General features: G+C 40.5%; 1 long non-coding RNA gene across 1 annotated transcript; it reads left to right on the top strand.

The window, feature by feature from the left end:
* The first annotated feature begins 221 nt into the window (after window positions 1-221).
* Window positions 222-14,823, top strand: LOC131257482 (uncharacterized). Its single transcript, XR_009177438.1, has 3 exons — window positions 222-425; window positions 14,369-14,528; window positions 14,601-14,823. It is a non-coding gene; the product is annotated as an uncharacterized LOC131257482 (long non-coding RNA).
* The last annotated feature ends 2,639 nt before the right edge of the window (window positions 14,824-17,462 follow it).

The following is a 17,462-nucleotide window of genomic DNA, read 5'->3' as shown; positions in this document are numbered from 1 at the left end:
CACTGTTTCCTCTCATGTGGCCCATTTGAGTTTTTGATCCTCCTAGATTTTGGTCCCACGTCATAAAATGAGCTTAAAAAATGGATAGAGGGGTTAGATTTCACACAAACAACTAAGTAGGACCCACACAAAATTTTGTGCAAAACTTCGTCTTCCTTGGGAAATCCGCGTCCGTTCATCTCCGTCAGCGACTCCTCGCATCTTGTATCTCTCTATCTGTCTCTCTCGGTCCTTTCTTGTGCATCCTCTATCTCTCTCTGTCTCTCTCGGCCCTCTCTCTCTCACGCATCCTCTCCCTCTCTCAGTCTCTCTCGCATCCTCTCTCTCTCTCTCTCCTCAGTGATCGGGAACCCAATTTTCGGCGTGGACTCGGGATCGGGGCTCCAACTCAAACTCCTCTCGTTCTCTTCCTCAAAGCTCGAAAGGTAAAAATCATAACCCTTCATCTAAGTGAGACACATATAGCAGATGGGTTATGGAAGCATATGTTCTCTTATACCAAACTGACTTTCTTAAAGCTTCTTTCATTTAAAATATTCTAATCCTACAAAAATATCTATGGTAGCCGACATCATTTGAGTTCATGATTCCTTCTATCCCTATACTCTCAGAGTGATTGTCATTTAACAAGTTCTGGGAATAGCCATGTGGCTTAGACACTAACATATTAACCTCCACCTGAGGCCTCCAATGCTGATGAAAGGATAAGGAATAACATGTTAGCACACAAGAGACTCTCTCTTGTAGCTATCAACCTCCAACTCTCATTATAGCCACTAGCTCATGCCTCCAACATAGTTAGCAGAACCAGCCAACGCTTCTTTAACTTCAGAGCTTATCCAAGGGCACAAACTCGTAGGAATAAGTATTCAAAATTTCTTATTAGTAAATACCATCTAACCATTAGCAGTATGGACAATAAAAGTTGTAGTACAACTATGACCAAGTACTGATTTAAACATCTGAAAATGAACTCTTAATGGAAGAACATAACCCAAAATGTCCACCTAATAGAGAATTGTGACAAACCAACATAAGCTTTGGAGTGGATGCAAAATGTGAAGGAAGAATGACTTAGTGAATGAAGCTTTTCCAACTAAAAAACACAAGCACACATCAAATAGGGACCTTTAAAGACCTTGTAATCTATAGAACCAAGCATTTCAGACCAAGATTATGCTTATGTCTGCTTCAGTAGTTTTATCAATCCTCCAGCCAAGCAGTATTCAGTTCTATTTTGTCTCCATTTGTCTACTCAAAATTAAGAAACAAAAACTGAAAGATAATCAATGAAATGCCAAAAACATAATGCACGAAAGATATGCAAAGAAAGCAAACCAACTTTACATCAAAATGACTAATTATTTAACATTTTCAAAATGACTAATATGTACATCCTGAACTTGAAAACAGTGGCAAACTAAGAAGCACAAGTGCAGAAACAGTTACTCCCACCAATATACCCACATATTTATAATAAAAATATATTAAAATTTTGTCTACATTTACCTCCTCTTCTTCGTCATCAAAATCCTCTTCATCAGCCTCCTGCACCAGTGAGATTATAAGTTACCTCTTCTTAAAGGTTACTGTTTTATTGATAAAGGATGCATAAGATATCTATACTAAAAATACAATCATAGATACAACCCCAAGACAAAACAAACACGAGGCCAGAGCACAACTAATTTTGAAGTTATTGTGCATTTAAAATAGATTGATAGTTTGACACCACTTCCAAAAGTTTATATCTACTTAAACATTCCAATAAGCTTTAAGAGAAGGAGGGCATTGGTGATGGTTGTGGAAGCATATGTTCTCTTATACCAAACTGACTAAAGACCTAGTACCAGAGAGCAAAATTCTCCTTTTTTGGCCACCGCCTTCCTGTGCCATGCGAAGAAGAATGAATTGATTGGAGAAGGCATCACCCAGGTGCACTAAAACAAATCAAAGAACCTTCCCCACATGGCTCTAGCGAAGATGCAATGCAAGAGTAGGTGATCCACGAACTTTGTGTTGTGAAAATACATGTTAAACACATTAGAATTTGGTCCATCCAAAACTCTAGTGGACCACACTGTAAAATAATGCCGAAAATCTCAAATCAAATGGTGAAGCCCACCTAAGTTTTAGAATGGCCTGGTATTTGGAATGTCAGTGCATCCTGATGGGGCGCATCTCATTTTTTTTCTTTTTCTTTTTTCTTTTTTTTGAAGGATATGGGGTACATCTTATGAATGGATTAGATGGCATATACTAAACACGTTGGGCCCCACATAATGTGAAAGGTTTTAATGGTAGGCATCCCCATCTCAATTGTTCCCTATGGTACCACTCATATTTTAGATCTGCATGACTTTCGAACCAGGTTAGGGGCCCAAACCCATGCCCCACAAGGCTAGCCCACTATGTACTAATATAGAGTGAATGTGAAGGGAACATCCTTATGTATAGATCGGATGTCAGCCTTACATCACAATAAGCCCCAAACAGCATTATAGAAAAAGCATTTTTATAGCCTTTCCATTTTATTTTTTACAATGCCATAACGTAAGGTGCCATGTATATGCATCAGCAAGGAAACAAGAATTAACTAAATAATAGATGAATTAATGTGAGCAATAGAAGCCATAACATCCAGAATTAATAAGTTTTCACCAAAGTTTGTTGTTTTTTTTTTCGGTTTGTCATAAAAAACCAAGCCGCCTATTAATAGTCAATCGTGGCTATATATTTCTTACGTAAGGTTTCTATGGTGTGGCCCATCTGATTCATGAACTAGCAAGTTTCTTTCACGTAAAAGTTAGTTAGAAGTGTTTGTTTACTTGGCATTGTATTTCTGTTCTCAGTATGAAGATAAAATGTGCATATTGTTCCATTGCCTCTTTGCCTAAAATGGTCCTTGCAAACCTTAATGAGCTTGTATATTACATTTTTTTGTTTTAAATTATTATTGTGATTAGTTAGTTTATAGTTATGACTTGTAATTGTGATTTGTAAGTTAGATAATTAGTTACCCATTTGAGGATTTCTATGGGGCCATACATATATAAAGTGTGTTTTTGGTGGCATAGAAATTGCTCAAATTGTCCCATTTTGGACAGTTCAAGGTTAGATGGATAGTATGCTTTCATATAATCTATTTAAATGTTCATGCCTGATCCGCGGTCCATCTCCTTGTTTCTCTCTGGATCTGTTTCTTCTGTTTCGTATCCAATGCCAAATATCTTTACATTGCTTTATATATTTAGCATCAGAATGTAACGTAAGTTCAACTTATCTGAAGAGGCATGGGGAGATGCTGCCGGATTTTCGGCGTGGACTAATAAATGGGAATATAAAAGTATTACAATCTATCCGACCTTAGATGGGTAACTAATTTAGGATTTAATTGAGCGAGGGTCTCTAAAAGGTGGGAACCGCTGTTATGACCATGATGAGTAGTTGTCCATTTTCTATGGACAGCAATATGAGTAGCCTAGCCATTTGGATAAGCCCGTGTTTATGTATAAGCTCGAAATTGTTGGAACAGACCTGTGTTTATGTATTAGCCCAAATTCCTAAACCTAAAACCAAAACCTATAACGTAAACCCGAACATAAACCTAAACTTAAATCTATAACCTATAACCTATAACTTATAAACCTAAAACTAAACCTAAACCTATAACCTAAACCTAAATCGATTCCTAAACCTATAACCTATAATTTAAACATATTACTTAAACCTAAACCTAAACCTATAACCTATAATTTAAACATATAACCTAAACCTAAACCTATAACCTATAACTTAAACCTAAAACCTATATCCTAAACCTAAACCGATTCCTAAACCTATAACCTATAATTTAAACATATAACCTAAACCTAAACCTATAACCAATAACTTAAACCTAAAACCTATAACCTATAACCTAAACTTAAACATATAACCTATAACCTAAACATAAACCTATAACCTAAACGTAAACCTAAACCTGAACCCGAACTCGAACCCAAACCCAATTTCCCTATAACCTAGACCTATAATCTTAAACTTATTTTCATAAACTGACTCTAATCTTTTCATTGTAGAGATGGATAAGAGTTAGATCCAAGCAAAGAACAGGTTTGGCCCAGAGTATATACAAGGGGTAAAACAGTTCATGGAATTTGCGCGTAATCGGGTGGATTTAGGCAATAGAATTAGGTGTCCATGTCGAAAATGTATGAACATGATACATAAGACTCTAGACAAATTAGAAGACGATTTGTTCATAGTTGGGATTGACCAAGGTTACACTTGGTGGATCATCATGGTGAAGAGTTCCACCAAAGAGTTGAGGCCACTAAAGTAATTGCTGACCCAATTGTGTCAGATGACAAGGATGAAGATGTTGACAAAATGCAAGAAATCATAGGGGATGTGTTCAGGGGAACAATTGCAGATATTGATTTTGCAGCGACAAGTAGTAGCCAAGATATTCCTCCTATGGGTAATGTCGAATTAGAAAAGTTTAGTAGGTTGTTGAGGGATGCACAATGTCCACTTTATCCGGGGTGTGAGAACTTCTCTAAGTTGAATTTTCTTACAAGGTTACTTCATTTAAAGACAATAAATCGTTGGAGTAATAAATCGTTCGACATGTTGCTTGACTTGTTGAAAGAAGCATTACCAGACGGTGAGACATTGCCTAAGTCCCATTATGAGGTAAAATCCTTGATGCGAGACTTAGGCCTTGGTTACATCCTCATTCATACATGTATAAATGATTGTCTATTGTATTGGAAAGAGCTTGAAAATGTTGAAGAGTGTACAGAATGCGGAGAGTCTAGGTGGAAGTATAACGAAGCCAAGCATAAGAAAATCCCACAAAGGTGTTAAGGTACTTCCCAGATTGCAAAGATTATTTATGACTCGCAAGATGGCTGAAGATATGAGGTGGCATAAGGAGAAACGCGTTCATGATGATAGTACACTGAGGCACCCTGCAGACTTTGAAGCCTGGTAAAATTTTGACAAGCAATATGACTGGTTTGTAGAGGATTCTCGCAATGTTTGACTAGGTCTTGCAAGTGATGGTTTTAATTCATTTGGTAATATGATTAGCTCATACAGTATGTGGCCAGTGGTACTTATGCCCTACAATTTTTCTCCTTGGTTGTATATGAAGGAGTCATTTTTCATGATGTCATTACTTATTCCTGGACCCAGGTTACCCGGGAATGACATTGATGTGTATTTGCGACCGTTAGTAGATGAGTTAAATGAGTTGTGGAGTTAAGGTGTACGACGTATGATACATTTGCAGGATAGATATTTTGATTGCATGCAGTGGTCTTATGGACAATAAATGACTTCCCTGCGTATGGAAATTTGTCTGGGTGGAGCACAAAAGGAAAGTTGGCCTATCCTACATGTAGTATTGAGACTTGTTCATTATCATTGAAGCATGGTAAGAAAACGTGTTATATGAGCCATCGTCGCTTCCTTCCGAATGATCAAAGTTGGCGCAGGAAGACGATGATCTTTGATGGCAAACAAGATCATAGGCCACCCCCGAAAGAGCTATCTGGAAAAGATGTGATACAATAACTGAGTAACATTGGAGAAGTTAAATTTGGTAAGGCATCGCACTTGAAGAAAATGAAATGTACAATATTGGACTATAACTGGAGGAAGAAGAGCATTTTTTTTGAGTTGCCCTATTGGAGTGATCTAAAATTGTGACACAACTTGGATGTCATGCATATTAAGAAGAATATATGTGACAATATTTTCGAAACATTAATGAACATAGAGAAAAAAATAAAATACAGTTTCAAGGTTCGATTGGATCTACAACCAATGGGCTTAAGGAAAGAGTTACACTTGTAACCACATGGAAATTCATATACTATACTAGCAGCTAGCTACACATTGACAAAATTAGAAAAGAAGTGTTTATGTGAATGGTTGAGATCGGTGAAGTTTTCCGATGGGTATGCGTCAAATATATCTCGGCACGTAAACATTACGAACTGTAAGGTATTAGGAATGAAAAGTCATGATTGTCATGTCTTTCTGCAACGTCTACTACCGGTTGCGATTCGTGGATTCCTAAGTAAGGATATCAGTGCGGCGTTGATTGAGTTAGGGATATTCTTTAAGGATTTGTGTTCGAAATTATTGAATGTAGAGGTTATTAAACGACTGGAGAGGAAAATTATCGTAATCCTTTGCAAACTTGAAAGAATATTTCCACCTACGTTCTTCGATGTTATGGTACACCTAGCGATTCACTTATCGCACGAGGCGAAGCTTGCAGGCCCAATACAATATCGTTGGATATATCCGATCGAAGGGTGGTAGAACCTATTAAAATTTTTATTTATTCCATAAACTACATATATCCATGTTTTTTAACATATAGTTTATGTACAGATACCTTCACATACTAAAACGATTTGTGAGGAATAAGGCACATCCAGAGGGATCCATTGCAGAGGCATACATTGATAATGAGTGCCTGACATTTTGCTCCATGTATCTTCGTGGCATAGAGACTAGATTCAACCGAGAAGATCAGAATGTCGATGAAGGGCAGGAGCATGAACAAGGACTCATATCTGCATTCGCACATAACGTCCGTCCTTTAGGAACCCTGACATTTCAGGATATGGACCTTGGGGATCTAGCAAAGGCACGGTGGTATGTGCTGCATAACTATGAAGAAATAGAATCATACTTAGAGTAAGTCTTTCCTCGATAATTGTATCTCTACATATGATGATCTTAATGTTTCTTGCTGATGACGTGCTAATTATGTGTAGTGAACGCATTGAGGAGATGAAGTCCCAATACCCGACAAATTATGATCGAATGCATCAAGATTAGTTTCCAGAATGGTTTGCAAAACGTGTAAGATATCACATTGTATCTCACCACACTTAGAATTTTATTATATTGCATAATATTTAAACCTAAGAAAATCTCTAAATAATTACATTCTGTACGTGATAATAAATGAAGACGTTGCGCGCTAGCAACTCTGTGGATGTGTCTGATGCACTTTATTCACTGGCGTGTAGCCCCGATAGACGTGTATCTAGATATACAGGTTATATTGTAAACAGGATTCGGTTCCATACTAAAGAACGTGAGAAGTATATGACCACACAAATAGTAGGGTGGTTGTGAAGGGAACGCATGAGGAGATAGAAATTGACTTTTATAGTGTTTTGACAAATATTATTGAGCTGAGTTATTGTAAGAGAAAGCGGGTGTACTTATTTAAATGTGATTGGTGGGACATTGAAAATAAGAAGTTGGGAATACAGACTGACAACTACTTTACGAGCGTAAATTTATCTCGGAAGTGGTTTAAGGATGACTCATTTGTCCTTACTAGCCAAGTTGAACAAGTATTTTACCTCGCTGACACCAAGTTAGGCGGCTGTTGGCACGTGGTACAAAAAATAAAGCCTAGGAACGTATTTGACGTTCCCGTACCAGAAGTTGAAGATAGCGAGGATGGGAGAAATGAAACGTCTAGGGTTAAACAAGCATATCAAGAAGACATGCCATCTGGGGATATAGGGACTGATTCAAATGTTGATATTGATGTGGTGCAATTGGACAGAGATGATGTGCCACCTGATCATGTTGATGCATCAATAATACATGACATTGTTAGAGATGATACCGGTTTCATTGATGTCGACGTTGCAGACGATGAAGAGGAAATACTGATCAGCGATAGTGATGATGATGAAGAAATAATCCTAAGCGATAGTGATACAGACGACGATTATTAAATGTTCACATAATTTACATGTCATTTTTCAATTCGAATAATTTTTGTATTACATGTATACGTGAAAATAACAAGTCATGATATGTAAGACCTGTATCCCAACCCGTACCGTTCAGTAGACTTCCGTGATTTTTTCGGTCGAATTTCGACAACCTTCGACCCTTAACCGGTATTTGCGCGCGACTCTGCGTCACATGCCGTCAACCCGAGTCGACTAAACCCAAGACTTGTACCCCTACGACCGCGCCGTCGCCACGGTTCCGATGCCGCATCTTACGCGCCAAGATGATACCCGAGCCAGGAGATGTGGGCCCGTGTTCATTTCGAGAGAAACGCCGCGCGTTGCAATCCCAAGAGAATGTCCCATCAATCGCATCAAGTGTCAAGTACTTCATCCCATCATGTCAAGTACATACACCCATCCCCAAGTAACCTCTAAAGTCAACACACACTCTCTCTCCACCCATCAAGTACACCTATCCATCACTCACATCTCTCACCTATCACCTCTATCTCTCTTCCTCATTTCTCTCTCATTCTCCCAAGCTCCATGAGAGCAACTCACGTCCAAGCTTTCCTCCATTTTTTTCCACCCACCATGAAGCTTCATACCCCATCATCCAACCTCTAAAATCCAATCTCAACCATTGATTCTTTCTCCTTGGAGCTAGATTGCCCTAGTGCGGAAGAAGGAGTAGTAGTTTTGAAGGTGGGTGCTTCTTTCTCCCACTCTCTCTTTCCTTATCTCTTTGTGATGGTGTGGTCATGTGGCCCACTTAGATGGACCCCACATTGATATATGTCTTACCCACATTATCCAACCTTGTGGTGGCCCACCTAGGCAACACATCTGTAAGTGGGGCCCACCTTATAGTGTGAGCAGACAGTGGGTGTATAAAAAAAATGTGTACTTTGTTTCTTTTTTTAGCTTTTAGGTGGACCGCCCATACAGGCCCGACCTTGATGCATTGAGCCCATCCAAGCCGTCCATTCCATTCCTTAGATCATTTTAGGCGTTGAGCCGAAAAATGGGGCCAATCCAACTTTCTGGTAGGCCGTCCCTTGGAAAACTGTGGGTTTCACCGTTGAAAACCCACCCTGATGGTTCTATACAATGAAGTATATCCAATATTGGACTCGTTTGGTCCATCTTGATTAGTAGAAACCAATGGATGGAGTGGATTCATCATATGCGGGCTCCACAGGTGAAGTACTGCAAAAATTTTTAAAAAAAAAAAACAAATGCAGCAGCAACTGACGTTGCCGCTGTCAGAAGGCAGCAGCGCTGCCTGCACACTGGCGGGCAGACTGATGGCAGCAGTACCCATGGCTCTAGCCGTGGGCCCCACCATGAGGTTTGTATGACATCTAAGCCGTTCATAAGGTGGGTCCCTGCTTGACGTGGGCCCCTTCCAAAACTCAGGCCCATCCAAAGCTCAGATGGCCCACATCACAGGAAACAGTGTGAATTGAACCGTCTGCCTTTAAAACCCTTATTGGGTCCACAGGAGTTTTGGATCAAAATGAAATTTGCTTTTCCCTTTCATCCAGGTACGGGTGACCTTATGAATGGGTTGGATGGAAGATAAACGTTATGGTGGGCCCCACGTGGGACCCACACTGATGTATGTGTTTCTTTTGCACCGTCCACTGACAGTGGACGGTGGCAACCCACCTTTATGTGTCCTATCCGCACCGTCCATTGCATTGGACGGTGGGACCCACCCTACATGTGTGGCTGCACCATTATGTGTGTACGTGTACACACACACACACATATATATATATCATATATTAAATATATATATTATATTGTATATTATATAGATATATATTATATATTATATTATATAATATATACCTGATGGTGGGCCTTTCGTTGAACCCACCTGTTTCACCCTTGCCGTCCATCTATGAGGCCCACCTTGATATATCTATTTTAATTCTGCATCGTCCATTTGGACGGTGCCGTGTGGAACGCCACCATGATATATGTGTTTTTCTCTACGCCACCTGTCCCTTTTTGGGTGTGGGACCCACCCCACATGTGCTGCACGTGTGGGGGTGGGGCCCACCTTGAGATATGCCTTGTATATCCAGCTGTCCATCTGAATGGGAGATGGAAGCAGATGGGCTGATGTACCTCACAACCAGCTAATAGCTGTTGTATTGACGTCAGTAGTGGTTTGACCATGAGGTATTTGTTATATTCAAAACGTCCATCCACTTGGCAGGTGGGGCCCACCATGATCTAGTGTTGTAACCACACCGTCCGTGCATTGGAACAGTGGGCCCTGCTCGTGTGGCTTTCACACCGTCCATCAGGTTGGACATGTAGCCCACCTTGATGTTTTGTACATTCACACCATCCATGCATTAGGACAATGATGGCTGCACCATGACGCCAGTGTTATATCTGAACAGCCCATTCATTTAACGAGCTCGTCTTACGCTTGTAGGCCATGTACATGGACCCCACCACCACCATTGATGTATTTATTCTATATCCATGCTTTCCATCAGGTGGACCACGCTGCAAACAATAGAAGATTGAACACCTACCATTTGAAACCCTTTTTGGAATGCATAAGTGTTGGATTTATATGAAATTTGTTTTTCTTCTTAGTTCAGACCCTTGTGACCTTATGAACAGATTGGATAGAAAATAATCTCCATGGTGGGCCCTGAAAATTTGAAGCTGCGAAAAACATTATCACCACTGCTATTTGTGGTATGGTCCAGATTATTTTCCAATCATCATCTCCACCCCTATTTAGAGTGTGGTTTAGATGATCTTTCAATATGATTCATTTTTGGAAAGTATCAGGCCCATTGATGCGGCCCACTTGGCGTTTATGAGGCCCATATGATGAGGCCCGACTTGAAGTAGACGAGGCCCATTATGTGTGTATTAGGCCCTTATCGTGCAACCCATTGTGACGTGTATTAGGTTCATGACGCGTGGCCTACGTGATATATTTGAGGCCCAGGTGTAGGGCCCACCTGTTGTATATTTGAGGGCCAAGTGATGCAGCCCATTGATGCGGCCCACTGGATGTGTTTGGGGCCCATGAAATATGGCCCAATGTGATGTACATATGGGCCCAATATGATGTACATGTTTTATCTGCACCGTCCATGGGACGTGGGCTCGACGTGATGTATGTGTAATATCTATTTCGTCCAGCCACGAGAGACGTGGGGCCACCGCTATGTATGTGTTGTATAATTCTGCACCATCTAGCTTGTTGAACGGTGGGCCCTTCTGCTGTGTAATCGCAGGACCCACCATGTTGTATGTGTTTCATCTATGCCGTCCACTCATGTGGCCCACCTTAATGTGTGAACAACAAGTACACTGTCCATCCGTTGGGGCCCATTTGATATGTGCAGGGCCCGCCTTTATGTGATGTATGTAAGGCCCATTATGATGTATGGGCAATGACAGTTAGATGTCCTCATTGTGACCTTCCCTTAGGCCTTGTTAAGCCCATTCGTGTCGAACCCGATTGTCGAGACCGATTTACCGATTTTGATTATCGATCGAACCTGATTGTCGTGGCCGATTTGTCGATTGACGTGACCGATTTACCGATTATGATTATCGATCGATCCCGATTATCGTGACCGATTTACCGATTCTGATTATCGATCGATCCCGATTGTCGTGGCCGATTTATCGATTGACGTGACCGATTTGCCGACTCTGATTATCAATCAATCCAGATTGTCGTGACCGATTTACCGATTTTGATTATCGATTGATCCCGATTGCCGAGACCTATATGGTGTATATGCGACTCGTAGTTGAGGGCCATTGCGATGTATATTCGACTTGTGTTTTAAGCCTGATATGATGTATATGAGGTCTATGTTATAGGGCTCATTGTGATGCATTTGAGGGTCAGGCGATGGAGCCCATTGTGATGTATGTTAGGCCCATGTAAAAGGCCCATCGTAATGTGTATTAAGCTCTTGAGTGAGGCCCATGGTGTTGTATATTTGGCCCTCGTGTGAGGTCATGGGTCCACTATATGTTAGGATCTATGAGCATTATTCCCCGGGGGCAATGTTGGTTAAATGTCCATATTATCGAGGTCGATTGTCGATGCCGGTTATTGATACCAATTATGAGTATGTGACAACATAGCATCATGATATCTACCCATACGCATCATCTGCATGTTTGTTATGAGGTGTAGTTGATCTTTGTATATGTCATTGAGCATGTTGTTATGAGACTCCCTGATAGGCGGAGGTTATCTCACATGAGCGCACGGTATGCGCAAGATTGATGCATAACTAGATTGTATGACTCATGCATCTTATATTCTAATTACTATACGCCCTAGTGACATCAGGGTCATAGCCTCCACAGGCATATCGTGGATGGCCAGATGGGACACCGAAAATTTGTTCTACATGGGGTGCTATAGATATCGCTGGGTGAAAGCCCCTAAACCCTCTTGGTTCCAGAGGTTGTTCCAACGTCTAGACCGAGTGGATGCATGAGCGCATGAGGGCCGTATACCATTAGGTCGTGTCTCCCACTATGTCGTGGTCGGTTGGAAGAGGGTGCGGCCTTACCTGCCCGAGAGGAGGGGGCAATGCTAGGCTGAGTCTGACAAGCTCGAGGAATGGGTCTGCTATCGACGAGCCGGGCCTGATATTGGCAGGCGGATAGTGAGGTCTCCTCCACTTACCCAGTTGTGCACTTGGATAGGGGCGGCAAGCTGGCTAGAGTGTAATAGACCCCAATGATGATCCCAGAGAGGAACCGTACTGATATGTGGACTTATTGAGCAGAAGTTACATACTCATTCATTCATTCATTCACTATCCACTCGGGCTGGTGGTGCGTAACTATTTGTTACGTGTACCTTCGCATGACCAGGATTTCAGTTGGGCGCGCAACTAACTTGAGATTAGGAGTTTACCACATTGAGTCTGACTATCCAAATTTAGGTATGGGACTGGTTTGGATAGAAGTCCTTTGTGGTGGACCCCATAGTCTGCGATACTACATACCATCATCCCGACTTCATACTCCAGCATGATCATTACATTCGCACCGTATATTACATTGCATCCGCAGTACTTAGCATTTCGGGTTACTATGTTTCTGCATTTATATGGCCTAGACGGACTTAGCAGGATTTACATCTTACTTTGTACCCTCGGTATCTGATATTTGGCTCTCTTTGACTCCTCATTTATATGGCTAATCTGAATTGCGTACTCTGATATCGTATGACTCATGGGCATACCAGTATAATTCTGCTTACTCTGATATCTTATGACTCATGGGCATACCAGTATAATTCTGCTTACTCTGATATCTTATGACTCATGGGCATACCAGTATAATTCTTCTTACTCTGATTTCGTATGATTTATGATCTTGCTAGTGTTTCTGATATTGTATCATTATGGGTTTATCAGTATTTTCGCTTACTCTAATTACTCTGATACTGCTTACTTGGCACTTACCTTGTGCACACACTTTCACCACCCTCTAAGCTTTCTATAAGCTTATGCACGATAGATGCGTGCAGGTGTTATTAAGTTACAGCAACGTTGAGCTTGGAGCGTGCAGTTGTCTTCTGGAGCTTTGATTTTGATTTATGTATTTCCCTTTCAGCATTGTACTCAAATGATTATATTAGTGGATATGTGATGATGATGTTGCCTTTGTGAATTGGGTAATCTTGTGGTTATGCTTATTATGAGTTAAATGTACAAAAAAAAATCCTCCTTATAGGATCCCAAGATCGAAATCTGGCGTATGAACATTAGGAGCTGAGAATGGGGTACTACGGAGGCTGTCGGCACCGGACTCGGCGATCATGATTCCTGTGAATCCGATTTCCGGGTTTGGGGCGTGACATGATTTATTCCTTTAATTGACTTGTTTATAATCCACATTAGCAGTTGAATCAATTTCTGATCATATCCCCCTCAAACTGGAGCGTAGCGGAAGCACGCAGCATACTTCATCAACTGTTGCGAATGGACTTTTCGGCCCTATCTTCTTTTAGTAGGGCCAAAGAGATACCCAGTCTGGTCGATGAGTGTAGGGAGGAATATATCGACGTTGACTCAGATGACAAATTAAACAATCTCAAAGAAATTCTGAAGCTGACAAAGGATTATAACCGTGGAAAACTTCGTATCGAAGATGCAGTTATGTCACTTGCACATCTGAATGGAGTCCCGAGAGACCAAATTTCTCCTATTGTGACTAACATGTTGGCTGTAACAATGTCAAGTGCTTCACACAGCTTGACATATAATTCTGCAGCGTACGATAACTTACCAGGGAGTACTTTGGATAGTTTACCTTAGAGTTGTTTCGTATTACAATGAAATATGTGTATTTAATATAGAATGACAATGTGTAATGGAATTTTCAAAGGTTATAGATTAATATTTACAGTTTTATTATATTCTACGTGCATTATAGTGTAATGGTCTAATCATATTTTAATCATCTCTCTAAGCATAAGCACAAATGCATTCTACCATCAACATTACTTGTATAATATTTTAGTGTATTCCACTTGTACTGACAGTGTATAAATTTATAAGTTCGTACATCGTACATATCCAGTGATGGCACCAGGTGGGAGACGTCATTCGCGCACTGGATCTGCCCCTTCCACCCGTGATGCGGCGGAGATAGCATCGCCGTCACATGTTGCATCACAGGCGTCTGATCCCTCAATCGTTCATACACCGAGCACTACATGTAAGTCTAGACATATATTTCTCGTAAAGAATTCTATTAATACAGTAGACTTACATATTTCTTTTTTGACAGCATCGTCGACCAGCCGACGAGGACGTGGACCCACGCGTGGGTTAGTTTTAAAAAGACTTACGCGTGAGGGTAGGGTGACAGTAGAGTTCCCACAGGACTGCCTTAGACCTGTTGGGGACAATGCTAGGTTGTTTACATCGGAGGTCGGTGTCTTATGTCGATCTCTGATCCTTACCACCACCCCCCGTTGGGCAGACGTGACAGATAATGTGCGGCAGCACATCCGTCAACCCCTTACGGTAAAATTTAGTAAATTAAATTTTGTTTTGTAAAAGTTCATTTATGGTTAAGTTATTTTCTTAATAAGTTTATTACCTTAATCCATTCTTTACAAAATTACAAGATAAATTTATCTTAGATTTGAGTGTTCCGTACATTTCTCATGCCGTCGACGACATAATCAAGGAGCGGTTTTAGGAGTACCGCAGTGATTTACACCAGCGGTACAAGCGGTGCAGGAGCCTCGAGGAGGCCATACTGACCACACCGCCGCACGTGACCATTGACGATTGGCGGATACTCTGTGAGAGATTTTCGTCTGAGTCTTTTCAGGTAGTATTTATATATTTATGATATCTTAAGGTAACAATTAAATTCACAATTAATAATAATGTATTATGAATAATGTATTCAGAAGAGGAACAAAATAAATTCTGCGAATAGGGAAAAGTTGGAAGTGAACCATATAGCTAGTTCAAAGTCATTTATACAACTTCATCGCGACATGGTAAGAAGTTACTGGTTATTATTAAGTTGATATATTTTTCCATGCATTTATATTAGCTCTATTCTCATTTTGATTGTGTAGCGAGATTCCGTCACTGGACATGAGCCTGGACCAGTAAACTTCTACAGAGAGACTCATTCTCAGCAAGCGACGGGATCTTGGGTACATCCTACAGCCAGCGAGAATTGGGTAAAAATCGTTACATTGTAAAATTTAATTGCATTGAATTATAATAATGTTATTTGTTATGAAAATTCAAGTTTTCATTGCAGGCGGCGATGGACGCCATATGCAGTCAGCCCACTCCCGATGGTACTCAGCGGAGTGAGCTAGAGATCCTGAGTGAGGTGCTTGGCACCCGTTCTGGATATGTGCGTGGGATTGGCCATGGTGCCAAGCTCATGGCACCCGCTAGAGTTGCATCTAGCTGATCCGTCGCTGGCAAGAGCGCCATATGTCGAGCAGATATCGCAAAGAAAGAGGTTTAACATATACGGGGCATCGTCGATGAGATCAAAGACCAACTAGCAAGGCAGAGGGAGGAGCATGAGAGGCAGAAGGAGGAGCAGGAGAGGCAGAGGGAGGAGCATGAGTGGCAGAAGGAGGAGCAGGAGAGGCAGAGGGAGGAGTATGAGAGGCAGAAGGAGGAGCAGGAGAGGCAGAGGGAGGAGCATGAGAGGAGGATGGAGGATATGCGGGTGGAGCATGAGCAATGGATGCAGGAGATATTACAAGTTCTCACTGCACACTTACCCATCGATGCCCCACCACCTCCGCCTTCATCTTTGTTATTTGTTGTATTTTATTTGTGATTTATTTTATATACGAATGTTAAACGTATATGTATTTGTGCGTAGATGAATGTAATGTGGATAAGACTATTTGTGTATGTATGGATGTGATTTGTGTTTGGATGGATGTAGTTTGTGTTTGTTTGGAAAAATGAGAATAAGAATATAATGAAATATATTGTAACAAGTGTATAACAGGAATTTTTGCAAAAAAAAAAAACAAAGACTTTTACCTACGACAATTTTCGTAGGTAAAAGTTTCATCGATATTTTTACCTACGAATTTTTTCTCAGGTAAAAAGGTTCATTCACATTTTCTTACCTACGAATCATTTCGTAGGTAAAAGTTTCATCATCAGTTTTACCTACGTCAAATTTCGTAGGTAAAAAGTCCCACAGTTTGTACCTGCGAAACCTTTCATAGGTAAAAGTCTTAACACTGTTTGCTCCTACGCAAAATTTTGTAGGTAAAAGTATTAACACAGTTATTAGCTACGAAAACGTTCGTAGGTAAAAGTTAACACAGTTTGTACCTACGAAACATGTCATAGGTAAAAGCTTTAACAAAGTTTGTAGCTACGAAAACATTCGTAGGTAAAAGTCTTAACACTGTTTGTACCTACGAATAAATTCGTAGGTAAAAGTTTTAACAAAGTTTATAGCTACGGAAACGTTCATAGGTAAAGGTCTTAATACAGTTTGTACCTACGAAACATGTCGTAGGTAAAAATTTTAATAAAGTTTGTAGCTACGAAAATGTTCGTAGGTAAAAGTCTTAACACTGTTTGTACCTACGAAAACATTCGTAGGTAAAAGTTTTAACAAAGGTTTTAGCTACGAAAACGTTCGTAGGTAAAAGTTTTAACAAAGTTCTTAACACTTCGTAGGTAAAGGTCTTAACAAAGTTTTTAATTTCGTTGGTAAAAGTCTTGCCATTGCCGACGATGACATTTTTTCGTCAGTAAAAGTCTTATAGCCACGGATTTTTATCGACGAAATATTTCGTAGATAAAACTCTTTGCATACAAAATAATATCATTTACCTATGAAATTTTTCGTAGGTAAAAGTGAAATTTCTTGTAGTGGAGGTGGGGATGTTATCCCTACTATGCATCTCAGGTCTAATAACCCAAATAATCTAGATTCAAAGAGGAAATCCATCATGGTGGGTCCATGGAGAATGGCCCACCATGGAAACGTGCATGCATGTAGTGGGCCTTTGGCCTCACTTCATGGAGCCATATAGGACCTCCACCATTGATTGGTGGGTCCTACATACTCCCAAGTATAATAGAAAAGAGATGTAAAAGAAAAGAAGAGAGAAGCTTCAATAGGTAACACCCA

Source organism: Magnolia sinica, chromosome 10 (assembly GCF_029962835.1).
Source record: "Magnolia sinica isolate HGM2019 chromosome 10, MsV1, whole genome shotgun sequence".
Classification (NCBI taxonomy): domain Eukaryota; kingdom Viridiplantae; phylum Streptophyta; class Magnoliopsida; order Magnoliales; family Magnoliaceae; genus Magnolia; species Magnolia sinica.
The sequence above is the reverse complement of the archived record's forward strand: the minus strand, read 5'-3'. Positions and strand labels throughout refer to the sequence as shown.